At 40.4% G+C, this 19459-nt stretch overlaps 1 pseudogene; it reads right to left on the bottom strand.

The window, feature by feature from the left end:
• Positions 1-2204: 2204 nt before the first annotated feature.
• On the bottom strand, positions 2205-13491 carry LOC148578054 (uncharacterized; annotated as a pseudogene).
• Positions 13492-19459: the final 5968 nt, after the last annotated feature.

Raw genomic sequence — 19459 nt, 5'->3', positions numbered from 1 at the left:
GTAAAAAAAACTCTTTACCTTTGTGAATTTGTGAATTTGGTAACTCTAGGTTGATTTGTGGTATTTGGTATGATTTTAGTTTGTGTTCTTGCGAATGTTGGCATTTTTTTGGTGCTTTGGATGTGAATTGGTGATTTATTGGTGATTGGAAGCTTGATTTGGACTCAAATTGGTGTATTGTGCATATTGAAAATCGGCTAAGGTATGGTTTCGATTTCTTCTATGTAATATATAATATTTCTGGACACCTAGGCTAGTGGACTTTAGGATAGGATTGAATTGATTGTTAGAAATTGTTGAATTGATAATGTATGTTGGCACTGATGATTATGATAAATTATGAGGTTGAATTTTGATGTTGTTGTTGATCTTTAAGATTTAAGTGAATAATGATAGTTTTGAGGAGTGATAATGAATTATGATGCTTGTTGATGTTGATGAATATTGAGGATGGTGAATTGATGTTGAGTTGTTAATTATTGAGAAGTGGGATGTGTAAGTAGGAATTTTTGGATGAAAATCACGAAAATGTGTATTGGTAGGTTGTGGAATGAATTAGAAGATATATGAACATAAATTAGGTACATTGGAACTGTTTTGGTTGTATGATAATTGGTTTTGATTGTGAATTTTGGAAGTTTGAGAACCGTTCATGCCTTAGGTCGAGCTGTATGACCCGGGCTGATAGACGACAAGTCAACCGACCTCTTCAGGTCAGAATTATCCGACCTCTTCTTAAAGAGTTCGGCCAAATCACCAAGGAGAAGCCCAAAAAGGGCCCAAACGGAGGAACACAACCCAAATCCAAAGGCAGCCCAAGCCTAGAGAGATAAGAGCGGTTCTCTTAAAGATAAGATGACTTCACTTAAAGATAAGATAAGATAACTATCTTATCCCCAGAAAGGTCACTCCACACCATTATAAATACACTGGAGCACCCAGGTATAACTCATACTCTGATTCTACTAAAAAACCTACTTAAAGCCCATGCTAACTTAAGCATCGGAGTCCCTTGCAAATACCACCACCCTCCGGTGACGAAGGATTAGCATCACCAACAAGTCCAACAAGTCGGACACGGCGGCTCCAGCCACCATCATCAAGTCGGACACAACAGCTCCGACCAAGTACAGAACATCTCGTCCGAGATCGACCTACATTTTCAGGTAACTCTCAGAACATTGGCGCCGTTGCCGGGAAACCAGGAAGTCATCCCATCACCATGGCAGACGACCACAACAACGATCACAACTTTGGTTTGGTGGACAGAACGCCAAACAAAGACACGGATGCCACCTCCAAATACACACCTCAGAACGGGGGAGATAAGCAACCCCCAAACACAGAAATTTTGGAAGCTATACGTGAGCAACAAGATCGTCTCAAACAGCTCGAAAAAAGAGGCCGAGCATCAACGGGAAGCCGAGAGGGACCTACGAAGGGAAACTAGGCGACGCCGAGAGCTAGAGGACAAGCTCCTAAAGCTTGAAGCCGATCTCAAAACTAAGATTCCTAGAAAGTAAGACTCCAACACTCCAAAGATTCCTGGAAGTGCCAAAAAGCTGCAAACAACCATATCATGAAGAAGCAAAGCTACTATAATCAACATTGAGAAGGCCACCTGAAAGTCGACATCAAGAGTTCAAAAGCATTTATTTTTCTAAATAAAGTTGCTTAGGAAAAAGCAACTACAAAGTCACAATTAAACAACTACAAAGCTACAGAAAATAGAGTTCAAAAACCCACAAACCGGGCCACTAAGATACAGAAGAAAAAAACTATAAAGGATTCAAAGATTCTCCAGTGGCGGCATCTCGAGGCGAAAGAGGACGAGTCACAAAAGGGACAGCATCAACAGTCCCATCCGGCCAGTTCAGGATTTGAACATCGGGATTCGACTCAGGGTGGCTGACCTCAGCTGCAGGAGTAGGAAAAAACGGGGCAACAGAAGCCTTGGTGGATGGCACAGGAGGTGGATCCACATCATCATCATCTTCATCCGAGGCAGGAAGGATTTTCCCATTTTCCACAATATTGTCCAAACTTAAGAGAGACAGGTCGAGCTCGGGAGCAAAGACTCGGACATGATCCTTCAAATTTTCATAAGCAGAAGTCACACTACCCATGAGATGGCCCTGGAGCTCGGCATAATCAGCCCGAGCAGACTCCAACCTTTCCCTGAGCTCTATCATCTCATCATAAGCCTAAACATAGCTCTCCTTATGCTTTTGCACTATCTCCTCAGCCAGATTTAGAGAAGCCACAGCCGCAGTAGCTCGAGCCCTCTCATTCTCCAAGTCAAGCTCCAACTTGATCACTTTGGCGTCCAGCTCATTCTTCACCCCCTTGATCCTGTCGAATTCCGACTTGGCCTCCTCCATAGAAGCCTTCATTGCATGAACCGGGATATCCTGAGCAGTTCGGAACAAGGCTGCACCTATGTGTGTGATGAGCGGATAATTTATACCATTTTTGGCATTATTTTTACATAGTTTTTAGTAAGATTTAGTTACTTTTTATTATATTTTTCTTTATTTTTATTCAAAAATCACATTTCTGGACTTTACTATGAGTTTGTTTTTTTTCTGTAATTTCAGGTATTTTCTGGCTGAAATTGAGGGACTTGAGCAAAAATCTGATTCAGAGGCTGAAAAAGGACTGCAGATGCTGTTGGATTCTGACCCTCCTGCACTCGAAGTAGATTTTCTGGAGCTACAAAAGCCCAATTGGGCGCTCTCAATTGTGTTGGAAAGTAGACATCTTGGGCTTTCCAGCAATATATAATAGTCCATACTTTGCCCGAGATTTGATGGCCCAAACTGGCGTTCAAAGAAAGCCTAAAACTTTCTGGCGTAAAATGCCAGAATTGGCACAAAAACTGGAGTTAAACGCCCAAACTGGCACCCAAGCTGGCGTTTAACTCAAAGAACAGCCTATGCACAAAAAAGCTTCAATGCTCAGCCCAAGCACACACCAAGTGGACCCCGAAAGTGGATTTTTGCACTATTTGCACTTAGTTACTCATTTTCTGTAAACCTAGGTTACTAGTTTAGTATAAAAACTACTTTTTTTATATCTTTGGATCATCTTATGTAACTTTTATCATCTCCTTTCACGTATGGAGGCTGGCCTCATGGCCATGCCTAGACTATTTTCACTTATGTATTTTCTACGGTGGAGTTTCTACACCTCATAGATTAAGGTGAGGAGCTCTGCTGTTCTTCAAGAATTAATGAAAGTACTATTGTTTTTTTTCTTTTAATTCACGCCTACTTCTTCTCCAAGATATACTATTGTACTTAATTTAGTTAAGTCAGAATGAAGGGGTAACTTGTGACAATCACCCACTATCTTCATTACTTGCTTAGCCAAGATCCACGTGCCTGACAACCACAAGCGGTCTACATGATGTTCAACGAAGTCATTGGATGACAGCCGGAGTATATTCTCTTGGGTATCTAATACACGGACCGAGTCTGTGAGATTAGAACCTTCGTGGTATAGGCTAGAACCATTGGCAGCATTCCTGAGATCTGGAAAGTCTAAACTTTGTCTTTGGTATTCCGAGTAGGATCTGGGAAGGGATGACTGTGAAGAGCTTCAAACCTGTGAATGTTGGGCGCAGTGACAGTGTGCAAAAGGATAGAGAGATCCTATTTTGACGCTAGCGGGAACCGACAGATGATTAGCCTTGCGGTAGCTGTACCTGGTATTTTTCATCCGACACGAGAAATCTGACAGTTGATTAGCCGTGCAGAGATCGTACCTGGTATTTTTCATCCAAGAGGATCATACAGCTTGCCATGGAAGGGAGCACGCATGGTTGGAAGAAGATAATAGGAAAACAGAGGTTCAAAAGCAACAAAGCATCTCCAAATGCTTATCTGAAATTCCCATAAATGAATTACATAAGTATCTCTATCTTATTTTAAGTTTTATTTATATTTTAATTATCAAAATCTCATAACCATTTGAATCTGCCATTTACAAGATGACCATAGCTTGCTTCAAGCCGACAATCTCCGTGAGATCGACCCTTACTCACGTAAGGTATTACTTGGATGACCCAGTGCACTTGCTGGTTAGTTGTGCGGAGTTGTAAAAAGTGTGAATCACAATTTCCTACACCAGTGTCCCATCTTCACGCTACTCCGGCTAATAAAGTCCAGATGGTGAAGAATGGACACGTCGTCCATAGAAAGTCAGCCATAAGGGGCAATTTGGTTGTCAACAAACCCCACAGCATCAAAGTCAGGGGCGTCAAGGTCAAAGGGTTCAGCACTCCTCTATCTTTTTGGCGGAGGGACAGAAGTAGGAGACGAGGTAGCAACAAAAGTTTGGGGAGGATCAACCAAATGGACCTGAGGAGTAGGAATCACCCTCCTCGGCTCAGAAGTGCTCGAGATCGGCTTTTTAGGAGAAACCTGAGAAGATCCTTCTCCAGCAGCCTTAGCCGAGATGTTCTGGGCAGCTGTAGCTTTCCTCGCCTTCTTAAAGGCCTTCATGGAATCATTATTCTTAGCCATCTCTGAAAAAACACAGCAAAAGACAAGTTACAAATTGGAAGAAAAAGAACAAAATTAACAAAGACAAACAAGTAAAAAGAAGTCGACCACTACCTAGCTCAGCTCGGAGAAGTGAGGGATCCCCTAAAAACCTCTTAGTATCGAGATGAGGTGGTTGCCCTTAATTCTCCTCCAACACATTCACAAAGGCCTGTTCGACCTCATCCAGCATCTCCCACGAATATCTAGAGACTACAACATTCTTTTGCCAACATAAGGGGAAGGCAGGTTCATTCTTTGACTCCAAGAAAAATAGCCAAGCTCCTTCAACAGATCAGACCTTAAAGTAATAATTCTTAAAGTCCCTAAAGGATTCATCATACATGGAAAAAACCTTCTTTCCCTGGGCAGATCAGAAAGAAATCCAAGAAGCTTTCTTTTTTGAAAAAATCCCAAGCTTAGTCAAAACAAAGAGATAAAGAAAGAGGGTTTGAGAAGGCTTAATATCTAGTTCTTGTCACAACAACTGAAAGATCTTAATAAAGCCCCATGAATTCGGATGGAGTTGGGACGAAGCTACATTGCACGACCACAACAAATCGGTCTCGAAGGAGGTGAAAGGAATGGTAATGTTCATTTCGCTGAAAAAATAGTCATAAGCAAAAAAGAAGGGACGTTCCCCCTAGATCGGAGAAGGAAAACAAACCCTCTCATCGGAGTCAGGTGCTACTAACTCGTAGTTCTTCTCCTGATCCCTACTACTACAGATCTAGTGATGTTTTCTAAGCTCCACGCAGTATTCAGAGTTAACTACTGAAATGCACATCAGGACGAGGGAGTCCAGCCAGTCAGACATTCCCTCGGGGACTTTGGAGGATGTCTCGACAATATTTTTTCGAGAAGACATGGTCAACTAATCCTACAACAAGAAAAAGAAAAAGCGGTTACTATCCAAACAGGTCGGGCAAATCATAAAGAAATCAGCTCGGACAAATATGGATACAACTCATACAACAGCAAAAGGAGACCCCAGGACTCGCACCAATGTCCAAGGGCATCCTTTGGAGGCAGTAACAGAGTGAGGACTCAGAAAAAATCTACAAGACTACATCCCAAAATCTCTCAGTAAGAAAATAACCCTCTTTCAACAAGCGACATGACGAAAAGAAAGTCACAAATCGAAAAGTCATAAAAAATGCCATCTTTTTACAAATCTATCAGCAAAGAAAACTACCAACATCAAATAGGCCAAGTGAAAATCATCAAAGGCGCAATGTTTTTCAGAATCAAGAAGTTCATAAGCCTCAAAATCAAAGGATACAATCAGAAACAGTAACAACATGCAAAAACCCTAAAAAACATCAACTATCAGGAAATGCAAAAAGGATCATACAAAGTTGAAGAAACTCCCACAGCACACATTGCAGCAATAATCAGGCATAGCAAAAGCAGAAAGATTCAAACTTTTTTTTAAGCAAGATCAAAACTTTCTCAGACACAAAAAGAACGACGTGGAAAAGAAAATGAGAGCGGAAGAAGACCAACCTGTAACAAGGAGGAGACAATAAACGTTGGGAGATTGAAACAATAACGAAGCCGCGCCAGACGATCACCTTTCGAACAAGAGAACGAAGCACTAGCAGTGAAAGAAGAGAAGTGAAAAGAGGAAAAATGAAACAAAGCTTTGAAATTTCAAATCAAGACATGTAGAGGGAAGTAAAAAAGGAAATGGCAAAGAATTAATGAGTATTTAACCTTCGCACGTTCCCTACGCAATTTAAAAGGAGTGAAGGAAAACGCTTCACATTCAAGAAGTCTCAGCGGAATCAACCTAAGTGCTCGAGCCCGGCCTCTCCAAAGAAGGATCGAAGTCCTAAAAAAGGACTCGACCTCAAAAGGAAGACCACGCTCGAGTAGGGGCACTGTTCATGCCCGGGGTCGAGCTGTATGACCCGGGCTGATAGACGACAGATCGACCGACCTCTTTAGGTCAGGATTACCCGACCTCTTCTTAAAGTGTTCGGCCAAATCACCAAGGAGAAGCCCAAAAAGGGCCCAAATGGAGGAACACGACCCAAATCCAAAGGCAGCCCAAGCCTAGAGAAGATGACTTCACTCAAAGATAAGATAAGATAACTATCTTATCCCCAGAAAGGTCACTCCACACCATTATAAATACACTGGAGCACCCAGGTATAACTCATACTCTGATTCTACTAAAAAACCTGCTTAAAGCCTATGCTAACTTAAGCATCGGAGCCCTTGCAGGTTCCACCACCCTTCGGTGACGAAGGATCAGCATCACCAACAAGTCCAACACGGCAGCTCCGGCCACCATCATCAAGTCAGACACAACAGCTCTGACCAAGTACAGAAGATCTCGTCCGAGATCGACCTACAGTTTCAGGTAACCCTCGGAACAAGAACTTAGTTAACTTTTAGTAAAAATCTGTTTTTGGTAAACTTTGTCGGATCATAACTTGAGCCTCAGTTTTCAAAATTGAATGAAATTTATGTTAAATTAGAGTTCATTTAAAGAGCTTTAAATTGATATAAATTTTAAGGAAAATAAAATTTTGTAAAGGAAGTTATGAACATTTGAAGTTTGGTGTTTAAAATTGAGATTCTACAGAATTGAAAATTTTCTAAGTCTCGTCAGGGTTGCGTATGCGACACAATGCACGTGACACAAGCATTCTACTTGGGTTGGGCATCTCGCGTACGTGGGCACTGCATGCGTACGTGAACTATAAGAATTTTGACCCTTGCATACGTGAATACTTAACACGCAACGCCAGCATCCCATTCGGGTTGGGGAATTCGCATACGCGAGCATGGGGTTGCGTACACGACCACCCAATTTTCCATGCATGTGTACGCGACAACTAAACCGACAATTAAACCTCAATCAACGTTTAAATTATTTGTCACTTAAGCAAACCCAATAAAATTAACCGAAGTATTTAAACCTCGGGTTGTCTCTCAAGAAATTGCAGGGAAGTGTAGTTTATTATTGGTTATGGAAAAGTATATTTTTGGGGTTTTTAAAATAAGGAACAAGAAAGTAAAATGGCGAGAAAAAAATAAACTAATAACTAAGAAAGCTCTTAGCAAGGATTGAGAATTAGAAGTCCTATCCTTATTATCATCATCAATTGTGATGTTAAATGTGAATTGCCTTCACTTAGTTAACCTCAAACCAATGGAGGAAGGTCAAGTGCATACAATTAATTTGAGTTCACAAGTCCTAGTCAACTCATAGTAAGAGACTAGCTTTGGTGAAGTTCAAGCTAACCGGGAATCTTCAATCACCAATCAATAAAAGACTTTTGATAACTCAAGAGTCTCTAAATAATCAATCCCTGTCAAGAATATAAAAATCTAAATTAAAATTCACCCAAGCATTTTATCAAACACTTGGGAGGCACAAAATAAAGCATAGAAAATTGACAAGACATAGGAAATTCTAAGACTAACCAAAGCAAAGAAATAACCATAACAAAGCAATTGAACAATAAGAAATATGAAACATAAATTGCATTAATGAAAATTGAGAGTAACACATGAACTCATAAACTAAATTAGCAAAATAAAGGAATCAATAAGGGAGGTAGATAACTAAAGTGCTAGAACAAATAAAAGTAAGAGAAAACTAAATTAAAGGAAGGTAGAAATTTGAATTTGAGAAGAACTAAAACTAAAAACCCTAAAGCCTAGAGAGAGGAGAGAGCCTCTCTCTAGAAACCTACATCTAAAACCTAAAATTGTGAATGAATGAAAAGTGAATGATTGATTCTCCTTCCAGCTCCACTCTGCAGCCTCTAATCTTCACTTTCGGGCTTGAAACTGGGCCAAAAGCAGCCCATAAATTGTCCCCAGCATTTTCTGTTAATTGCAGCATGTGACGCTCGTCACGCGTACGTGTCAGCCACGCGTACGCATCACTAGACTTTTCACTGGCCACGCGTAGGCATCATCCACGCGTGCGCATCATCTGTCGAATGCACCAGTCACGCGTACGCGTCGTCCATGCGTGTGCGTCGCTACCAGATTCTCAAAACTTCAATTTCTTGTGTTCCTTCCACTTTTGCATGCTTCCTTTTTCATCCTCTAAGCCATTTCTACCCTAGAAAACCTGAAAACACTTAACACACATATCACGCTATCGAATGGTAATAAGAGAGGATTAAAAGTAGCAAATTTAAGGCCAAAGAAGCATGTTTTCAATCATAGCTCAAAATTAGGGAGGAAAATGTAAAACATGCAAATTATATGCATAAGTGTAAGGATAATTGATAAAATCCAGTCAATTCAATACAAAATAAACCATAAAATAGTGGTTTATCAATCTCCCCACACTTAAACATTAGCATGTCCTTATGCTAAGCTCAAGAGAAGCTATAATGGAGGTGAAGAGGGATGGTAGGACTTGTTAAATGCAACCTATCTATATGAATGCAACTACATGCTAAATGCTTTTACCTACTTGGTTAAAAGTAAATCAACCTTCCAAAAACAAATATGAACTAAATTCCACTAATTCAAATTCCAAAATAAAGTACAAGTAGACATGCAAGAAGACAGCTCGTAAAAGCCGGGAACAAAGAATCGAGTATCGAACCCTCACCGGAAGTGTATACACTCTAATCACTCAAGTATTTAAGATTCGATTCTCTCAATTCTCTACTAATCTTGCTTTCTAAGGCTTGCCCTTCTTCTACCAATCAACAAAAATTTAATGTACAAATACACATATCAAGAGGTCTTTTCAAGGGTTGTAATGTGGTTAGGGTCAAGGTAGGATTGTATTTGGTTAAGTGGACTAAAATCCGAATCCTTGATTAACTTAAACTTCCCACATAACTTAAGACAATCCACGTAATCAGAATATAAAATCTAACTACCCATTAACTATGTTTTGCCACATATTTATTCATCTCAATTTTGAGTACAACTCATATGCATTGCTACCACTATTTACTTTGGGGCATTTTATCCCCTTTTTATTGCTTCTCTTTTTCTTTTCTTTTCCTTATTCATATTTTTTTCCTTTTTTTTTCAGGGAGTTAATGCATATAATTAATGTGCTGGATGCATGAACAAGTGCCCAACTTTTTCACATTTTCATATGAGAATATAAAATACCCAATTCCCTAACCCAGTAATTCCCCAACTCAATTTTCCCACACTTAATTCATATACATCTCACTAGTCTAAGCTAACCAAGGATTCAAATTAGGGACATTTATTATTTTTTGCTTAGAGTTAATGATGTGCTAAAATAAAGAATAAATAGGGTAAAATAGGCTCAATATTGGGTTGCAAAGGGAAATGAAAGGGTAAGGCCATATGGATATGTGAGCTATAGTGAAACAAAGCCTCAATATCGTAAGTGCATGCATACATCAAATAATGGAAATATAGAATCAAGCAAGACAAAGATCACAATTTTAGAGAGAACGACACACACCAAAATAAAACATTGGTTGATAAAATGCAACCAATTAAATAGGTTCAAAATCTCACTGGTTTTGTGTGTTCGAGCTCTAAACCACGTTCCAAAATTAATTTCTTAAAGCAAGTTCAAAAAGTTTTAATTCAAATTAGTGAAATGCTATAAACAGTTTCTTGGAAAAGAAATTATTACTTTAACCAAGTAGGACATAAATGCAAGCAATTAACTACACATGCAATCTATTATGCAATGCAACAACTAACTAACAAAGAAAATTAAACATTGGTGTTGAGATAGGAATTGTTACCCGTGGACGTCGATATCGACCTCCCCACACTTAAAGATTGCATTGTCCTCGGTGCATGCAAAGATGTGCAAGTGGACTGGTTCCTACAACTGATGTGCTTTCTCAAAAGATTATACGGCAGGACTTGTTTGTCGCCCCATTTAGAAGTTTTTTCGTTTCCCTTCTTGTGGCCATCCTGAAAGAAGAGAAAAAGGAAGAAGAATAACCCAAAAACAAAGATATGCAAACAAATAAAATATGGGTGAGCTAATACCAAAAAATAATGAGGTTCTCATTTACATAGTAGCTACAACATGCAAGTGAGAAAACAATATAGGCAAATGGCATATCAATAGTGCAAGAAATGCAACAATGAAGGAGAGAAAGTGGGTCATGAAAGACAATATAAGTTCATATCAATGCAAAAAGGAATACAAGTGTTATAAAAGAGTAGCATTGACCTCTAAATAATATCACCCAACAATATAAAACAAGTCACTAAGTGTTAAGACAATGGAAGAAATATTCAACAGATGAGTAAGAAAATTTAACACCAATGAAAAAATAGCGAACTTAGAAAAGAAAATTAAAAACATGCACAAAGTTAAAATGCAATGAATAAAAGTATGAAAATACAATAAGTAAAAGAGAATGAAAGAGAATAAGGATGAGAAGTTAAAGATATGAAGAAGAAAAAAGTAAGAAAGGAGGAAGAAAGAAAGAGAAAGGAATAAGAAAGGAGAGAAGAAAGAAGAAGAAAGAAAAAGAAGACGCGACGCATAAGCGTCATCCACACGCATGCGTGGGTTGCAGATTGAGGAGTCGACATGTACACGTCAGTCACGCGTACGCGTGGAGGTGAATTGTGCTCCTCGCACAACACTCGTACAATTCTCACACAACTCTCGAGTTTTAGTACTGGACCATAAAAATTTTGGCGTCGACGCGCACGCGTCATCCACGCCTACGCGTGGATGGCTAAAATCTCAAATGACACGTACGCGTCAAGGACGCACACGCATGGGTTGGGTTGTGCCTCTAGCATCTCACCTGCACGTTCCAGCACAACTCTCTGGTTTTTGTACCAGAGAGCAACATTCAATATGACGCGTGCACGTCGGTCATGCGCACGCATGGGATGGATTTTTTTGAACCAATAAGCTATCAAATTAATGCCAAACATTATTAAAAAGGTGAAACCACAACTTAAACCAAATAAACCCAACTAAAATTAAAAATTCAACTTATTACCAATATAAATAAAAGAAAAAATAGGGAGAATTTACCATGGTGGGGTGTCTCCCACCTAGCACTTTTAGTTAAAGTCCTTAAGTTGGACATTTCGTGAGCTCATTGTCATGTTGGCTTGTGCTTGAACTCATCTTGAAACTTCCACCAACGCTTGGACTTCCAATAAGCTCCAACATTTCCAAGTGAATTCACCAAGCCTTGATGAAGTTTCTCACAAGCTTTGAGCTCCCAAAGTTGATCCTCTTGTATGCCGGGATCCCAAATCTTGTTTCTACACCTGTCTTTAAGTGGATCATCATTATTCCAACTGGGTGACAAGCAATCCGAATTCTCTATGAAGTACCAAACTCTTCTCTTAGATTCAACCAATTGATCACTAGTCCAACCCTTGCATCTAGCTCCTGAAATCTCAACCTTGATGAGCCTTGATTTGTAACTCCAACCACTAAACATCCTTCTCTTACGCTTCATTCCACAAAGCCTCCTAAGTTGGCCATCGGTTTCAAGAATACCATACTCAAGTGGGACAGTAAAGCTAATAGAGATAAGTTTTACCCACTCAAATGAAGGAGTAGATGGCAACCTAGGTAGAGAAGTCTCCAACGATCTTGACAAAGCATATTCAACTCTCGTCCAACCTTGTCGAAGGACTTCCACCTTTTGAAAAGATTCTTCACTTTGAAGCTCTTTCTCACCGAGTTCATCCAACTCTTCTCCGTCACTCAAATCATAAATATGAGGTTGAGAGAAATCTACCTCAACGTTTCTTTTAAATTCATCGGGAGAAGGTTCTTCAAACTCACGGGGTTCACTTGTGGATGCAAATTCATTACTAGGATAGCTTGATTCAGGATCATCACCACCAAGGGAACTTGCTTCTTGATCTATCCCATCTAATTCTTCATAGGGAATATGCCTTGGAAGTTGTGCACTAGCCTCCTCAACATCGATTTCAAGCTTCTTGGAGAAATACTTTACAACTCTAGATTCCCACAGAGGTTCAGCATCTCCTAAGTCTTCAACTACTTCTTCCTCTTTATCAATTACGGCTTCCTCCAATTGTTCCAATACAAAGTCACATTCCTCACTTTCCACCGGACTTCCTAGTCTCTCCTTCATGCTACGTTCCTCATTAGATTCTCCACATGCGGCCATAGGGGTACTTTGAGTGCTGAAGCACAGTGAAGCTAAATATCTAGTGTCGTCCGCTGCATCTCTCTTTGCCCTTGAAGAAGAATACCAAGGGTGTCATCCATTGGAGACTGGAGTGGATATGAGGGTTCATCGGTTGGGAGAAGGGGTTCATAATAGGAGGGTGGTTCATCATGATAAGGATGTGGCAGTTCTACACTCTCCATCTTTTTCACTTGTTGTACAACACACTCCAGTTCCTTGTTCTCAAGTTGAGATTTATTAGCCATGAGAGCTTCGTGTTCTTTTCGACTTTCCTCTCGCTTCATTTGATGGATGGTTGCTTGAAGTCGATCCATTGCTTCCTTAAAATAATCCCGTGGCTCTTGTTCCGCTTAGCTAACATAATTAGGATCATATTGCTCTTGGATTGATGGATATGGACATTCCCCTATGGAAGGTTGTGGTGGAAAGTAAAATTCATCTTGTGGTTGAAAATTCGCATACATTGGAGGTGGTGTATATTGAGGTGGTAGTTCTTGGGAGTAATTGTGTTGGGATGTGGGTGGTTCTAAGTATGGCTCATATGGTGGTTGGTATGGTGGATAAGGATTAGAGTCATAGGGAGGTATTTGGTAAAACGGGACTTGTGAGTATGGTTGAAGGCTATGTTGTGGGGTATAAGGGTCATAGGTGTATGGTGGTGGTTGTTGATTGTCACAGAGAGGTCCACCATATCCATTGTCTTGGTATGCATCATGGAATGGTTGTTGCTCACAGTACATTGGAGGAGGTTATTGCCAAGATGGTTGCCCATAAGCTTGAGGCTCCTCCCACCTTTGATTGTTCCATCCTTGATGCATGTTCTCAATGTAGCTTCCATTCCCTACAACAAAATTTGAACCAAACTCATAGCCAAAGGGGTGAGAATTCATAGTAGTAAGAATTAATAAAAACAAAAACTAACAAGAAATAATGAAAATAAACTCCTAAAACTAGAAACAACTAACAAAGAAACGAAAAGGCAAATATATTCACAATATTCACAATAACCAATAATAAGGCACACATTTGCAATTCCCCGGAACGACGCCAAAAATTGATGGGAGGAAAAATGTCGGTAAAGATTTTCACAAAAATATCGTGTTGCAAGTATAGTTCTAAACCGACAATTAAACCTCAATCAATGTTTAAATTGTTTGTCACTTAAGCAAACCCAATAAAATTAACTGAAGTATTTAAACCTCGGGTCCTCTCTCAAGAAATTACAGGGAAGTGTAGTTTATTATTGGTTATGGGAAAGTATATTTTTGGGGTTTTTGAAATAAGGAACAAGAAAGTAAGATGGCGAGAAACAAATAAACTAATAACTAAGAAAGCTCTTAGCAAGGATTGAGAATTAGAAGTCCTATCCTTATTATCATCATCAATTGTGATGGTAAATGTGAATTGCCTTCACTTAGTTAACCTCTAACCAATGGAGGAAGGTCAAGTGCATACAATTAACTTGAGTTCACAAGTCCTAGTCAACTTAAAGTGAGATACTAGCTTTGGTGAAGTTCAAGCTAACCGGCTGATGGGAGGAAAAATGTCGGTTAAGAATTTCTGATAAAAATAGCGTTGTAAGTACAGCCTTAACCGACGAAATTTTTACTATCAATTTAGAATATGTCACAATTAAGAATAAATAACCGGGAGTAGAATCCCGGGTCGTTTCCCAAAGAGTTGACACAAGATGCAAATTATTGGCTAGAATTTTCTTGAATATTTTTGAAATTGAGAATAGAAAAATAAATGGCTAGGAATTAAAGTAATGACTACTAACAAGAGGTGTTATGTATTTAAAATAAAAGGCCTTGGTCAGGGGAGAGAATTGGGGTTTCTATCTGTTCCGAGGGTTACCTGAAACTGTAGGTCGATCTCGGATGAGATCTTCTGTACTGGTCGGAGATGACGTGTCCGGCTGGCTGGTGGCGGCCGGAGCTGTTGTGTCCGACTCATTGGACTGGCTGCACTTCTGATCCTTGGTCACTGGAGGGTGGGGGGTACATGCAAGAGACTCCGATGCTTAAGTTAGCACGGGTATTAAGCAGGTTTATTGTAGAATCAGAGTATGAGTTATACCTGGGTGCTCTAGTGTATTTATAGTAGTGTGGGCTGACCTTTCTGATAAGATAAGTTAGTTATCTTATCTTATCTTATCTTATTTTGGGTGAAGTCAGCTTATCTTCAAGGGAACCGCCTTTATCTCCATAAGCTTGGATTGCCTTTGGATTTGGGTCGCGTTCCTCTATTTGGTCCCTTTACTGGGCTTTCCTGTTGGTTTGGCCGATCTCTTTAAGAAGAGATCGGGTAGTCGGACCTGAAGAGGTCGGTCGCCATGTCGCTAAACATCCCGGGTCGGAGAGCTCGACCCAGGGTATGAACGGTGCCCCTGCTTGAGCTCGGTCTTCTACTTTGAGGTCGAGTTTTTTGACTTCGAACTTTTTATAGCGAAGCCGAACTCGAGCACTTTTGTCGATTCCTTTCTTTGTAGAGCTTTTTGAATGTAGAACGTTTTTCCTCTAAAAACGCGCGGTTTTGTATTAGCGCTTTGTTCTAGGGAACGTGCAAGGGTTTAATACCATCATTAATTGGTATTAATTGCCCCGTTTCTCTTGGCTTTATTTTGAATTTTGCTTCCTCAGAAAAACGGTTTCTCTTTTTCCTTTTTCTTTGTAACTCCTTCGTTCTCTCTATCTCTGTCTTTTCTTGCGTTGTGGTGCCTTCCGGCGGTCCGGCGATTCCTTCCTTTCTACTTCTTCCGGAACTTCTCATTTCTCCAGGTTAGTTCCATTTTGCAATTACTTTTCTCTTTCGTTGCTTTGGCTTTGGTTTTGTGGTGAAGTTTTGACTTTGCTTGGAGAAAGTTTTGATCTTTCTGTTTTTGTTGCGCCTAATTGCTATTGTATTGTGCGTTCTGGGAGTTTCTTTGTCTTTCGTATGAACTTTTTTGCTTTCCCTATTGCTTGATGCTTTTAGGGCTTTTGCATGTTATCACTGTTTCTGCTTGTGCTTTCGATGATGATTTTTGTTTGATTCTGAAAAAGGTTGTGTCTTTGATGATTTTCTGCTTGACCTTTTTGATGTCGACGATGCTTTTTGCTGATAGACTGTAGAAAGATAGTGGCTTAGATGACTTTTGTGTTTTTACTTCCCTTTTTCAAAACATTTGTCTACTTGAAATCTTCTTTTCTTGTTTGGGAAATGCCGGGACGTAAGCTGTAGATTTTTCCTGAAACCTTGCTTTGCCATTGCCTCCAAAGGATGCCCCAGGACTTTGGTTTGAATCTTGGGGTTTTCCTTTTCTGTTTGTTTGTCTGTATCATATTAGTCGAGTTACTTTGCCCCTCCTCCGAGATGTTTTTAGTAATCCAATCTCCTTTTCTTTTTGTAGGATTAGTTGGCCTCATGTCTTCTCGCAATAACGTTGTAGAGGTGTCTTCCAAAGTTCCCGAGGGGATGTCCGATTGGCTGGACTCCCTTGTCCTAATGTGTGTCTCTGTCGTGGATGCTGAATTTTGTGTAGAGCTGAGGAAACGTCATAGGATCTGTGGTAACAGTGCTCGGGAGAGGGATTATGAGCTTGTAGCTCCTGACTCTGATGAGAGGGCTTGTTTTCCTACTTTCGTCGAGGGGGAGCATCCATTTTTCTACGCTTATGAATATTTCTTCAGCCAGTTGGACGTTACTTTTCCTTTTACTGCTTTCGAGACCGATTTGTTGTGGTCATGTAACATTACTCCATTCCAGCTTCATCCGAATTCCTAGGGTTTTATCAAGATATTTCAACTGCTTTGCCAAGAGTTAGGCATAACACCTTCTCAAACTCTTTTCCTCTATCTTTTTGTCTCGGCCAAGCCCGGAGGTTCTTCCAAAAAGAAAGCTTCCTGGGTTTCTTTCAGATCGGCCCAGGGGCATAAAGTTTTTGCTATGTATGACGAGTCTTTTAAAGATTTTAAGAATTATTTCTTCCGAGTCCGTGCTGTTGAGGGGGTTCGCCCCTTTTTTCTTGATGAGAATGACGAGCCTGCTTTTCCTCTAGAGTGGCAAAAGAATGTGAGAGTGCCACGTTATACATGGGAGATGCTTAATGAGGTTGAGCGGGCTTTTAGTTGTTCTTGAAGATTTGTGGGGGGAACCACCCCATCTGGATACAAAAAGATTCTTGAGTGATCCATCTTTGGTTCGAACTGCTTTAGGTACTGTCTGACTTGTTTCTATACTTGTTTCTGAGTTTTTCTTCTCCTATGTTGTAACTCGTCATTATGGTTGATTCTGTATTTTCAGAGATGTCAAAAAACAATGATTCCATGAAGGCCTACAAGAATGCGAAGAAAGCTGCTGCTGCTCAAAACATCTCGGCCAAGGTGGCCGGAGAAGGATCTTCTCAAGTTCCAGTGAAGCTGCCCGTGTCGAGTTCTCCTGGGCCAAGGAAGGTGATCCCCACTCCTCGAGTTCTTCTGACTGATCCTCCACAGACTTCTGCCATTACTTCTGGTGCTCCTCCCAACAAGAAACAGAAAACAATTGAGGCCTTTAACCTTGACGCCCCCGATTTTAATGCAATCGAGTTCGTAGATCAGCAAATTGGTCCCTACGGTACCCTCCCCATGGATGATGTGTCAATCCTTCGCCATCTGGATTTTATGACCCGAAACAGTGTTAAAATGGCATATATGGGGGCTGCCCTGTACCGAACTGCTCAGAATCTTCCTCTCCATGCCACCAAAGAATTTATGGAGGAGGCTAAAATGGAGTTCGACCGGATGAAGAGCCTGAAGGAAGAGCTTTAGGGTTTATGGGGGGTTCCCTTGCTCTGGCGGCTTCTGTGCGGTTGGCCGAGGACACGGCATTGAGGCATAAGGACAGTTATGTGACATCTTATCGGGAGGTGGTGCGCCTGAGGGAGGAGTTGGAGAATGCCCGAGCTGATTACTCCGAGCTCCAAGGTCATCTTGTTGGCAGTGTAACTGCTGCCTATGAGAACTTGAGGGAGCAGGTTCGGATTATTGCTTCTGAGGCGGACCTTACTCTTTTCAGCCTGGATAATATTGTGAGGGATGGTAAGATTGTCCCTGATGACCAGGATGATGATGATGTTGAACCTCCCCTTGTATCTTCTGCCAAAGTGTCAACCTCTTCAATTCCTCCAGTTGTGTCTGATCCGGATTGCCAGATTCTGAACCGGGATGATGGAATCGTGGATGTTGTGCCTATTCAGACTCGCCTTCCTTCTCCTTGTACTGATGCTGTCAAAAAGGCTCCCGATCTTTGCTGATTTCTCTTGGATATTTTGTGTAAATAGCCCGGCTTGTGGGCTTCTGAACTCTTTTTTTGTAGTTTGAATATTTTGCTCGACTGTGGATACTCTTTTGGGTTGCTTGTTTAGCAACTTTGTTTTTGAAAAACAACAAGTAGTTTTCAAGCTTTTGGGGCTGACCCTGAAGCTCGTTATAATATTGTATTTTATATCCTGCTCGTTTGCGCTTGTCTTAGCACTTTTTGGAGATGTCGGAGCCTTGCTTCTCGGCCTCTTTCAATCGCTTTGCACCTGTTGCTTGCGGGTTGACTCCTTTGAGGTTGTGAATGGGCAGGTCCAACTTGTTTCTCGGTTTTCTTGCTCTTGCTTGTATTTTTAGCAATCCATAGCCGATTTCTTTATGTTGGTCCTCGTCTTAGCTACCTTTGCAGTCCTCTTTCTTGGACCTTTGCTAGGTCTCTTTCAGGGATTTCTTTATAACTTGTCTGTGGGAGGTCGACTTCTTTGCGTCGTCTTTTTCTAAGTTATTTTGTAATCCTCTTTTTTGGACTTTTGTCAGGTCTCTTTCAGGGATTATTTATATAACTTATTTTGTAGGAGACCGACTTCGTTAGGTCGATCTCTTCTAAGTTATTTTGTAATCCTCTTTCTTGGACCTTTGTCAGGTCTCTTTCAGAGATTACTTATATAACTTATTTTGTAGGAGACCGACTTCGTTAGGTCGATCTCTTCTAAGTTATTTTGTAATCCTCTTTCTTGGACCTTTGTCAGGTCTCTTTCGGGGATTACTTATATAACTTATTTTGTAGGAGACCGACTTCGTTAGGTCGATCTCTTCTAAGTTATTTTGTAATCCTCTTTCTTGGACCTTTGTCAGGTCTCTTTCGGGGATTACTTATATAACTTATTTTGTAGGAGACCGACTTCGTTAGGTCGATCTCTTCTAAGTTATTTTGTAATCCTCTTCTTGGACCTTTGTCAGGTCTCTTTTAGGGATTACTTATATAACTTATTTTGTAGGAGACCGACTTCGTTAGGTCGATCTCTTATAAGTTATTTTGTAATCCTCTTTCTTGGACCTTTGTCAGGTCTCTTTCAGGGATTACTTATATAACTTATTTTATAGGAGACCTGCTTCGTTAGGTCGATCTCTTCTAAGTTATTTTGTAATCCTCTTTCTTGGACCTTTGTCAGGCCTCTTTCAGGGATTACTTATATAACTTATTTTTTAGGAGACCGACTTCGTTAGGTCGATCTCTTCTAAGTTATAGCAATTCCTCTTTTATAGGGTTGGCCAGACGTCTTTCCAGGGATTTGCTGATAACTTGGGTTGACTTGGTCCGACTTCTCAACGTCGGCCAGTTTAGCAATCCATAAGACCTCGTTAGGTTCTTTTTTCGGATCACTTTTGATAACTTCTTGCATTATTCTGTGTTCATCTTTGCCGATTTGTAGAAGGTGATTTCTGTCGACCTTTAGATGAATCGCGTTTTCATCTTTATTGCTTTTATCGTGATCGTGCAGTGAAT

The sequence above is a fragment of the Arachis ipaensis genome, chromosome B1 (genome assembly GCF_059453495.1).
Source record: "Arachis ipaensis isolate K30076 ecotype BB chromosome B1, ASM5945349v1, whole genome shotgun sequence".
Lineage (NCBI taxonomy): Eukaryota > Viridiplantae > Streptophyta > Magnoliopsida > Fabales > Fabaceae > Arachis > Arachis ipaensis.
This window is presented reverse-complemented; position numbering and strand designations above follow the sequence as displayed.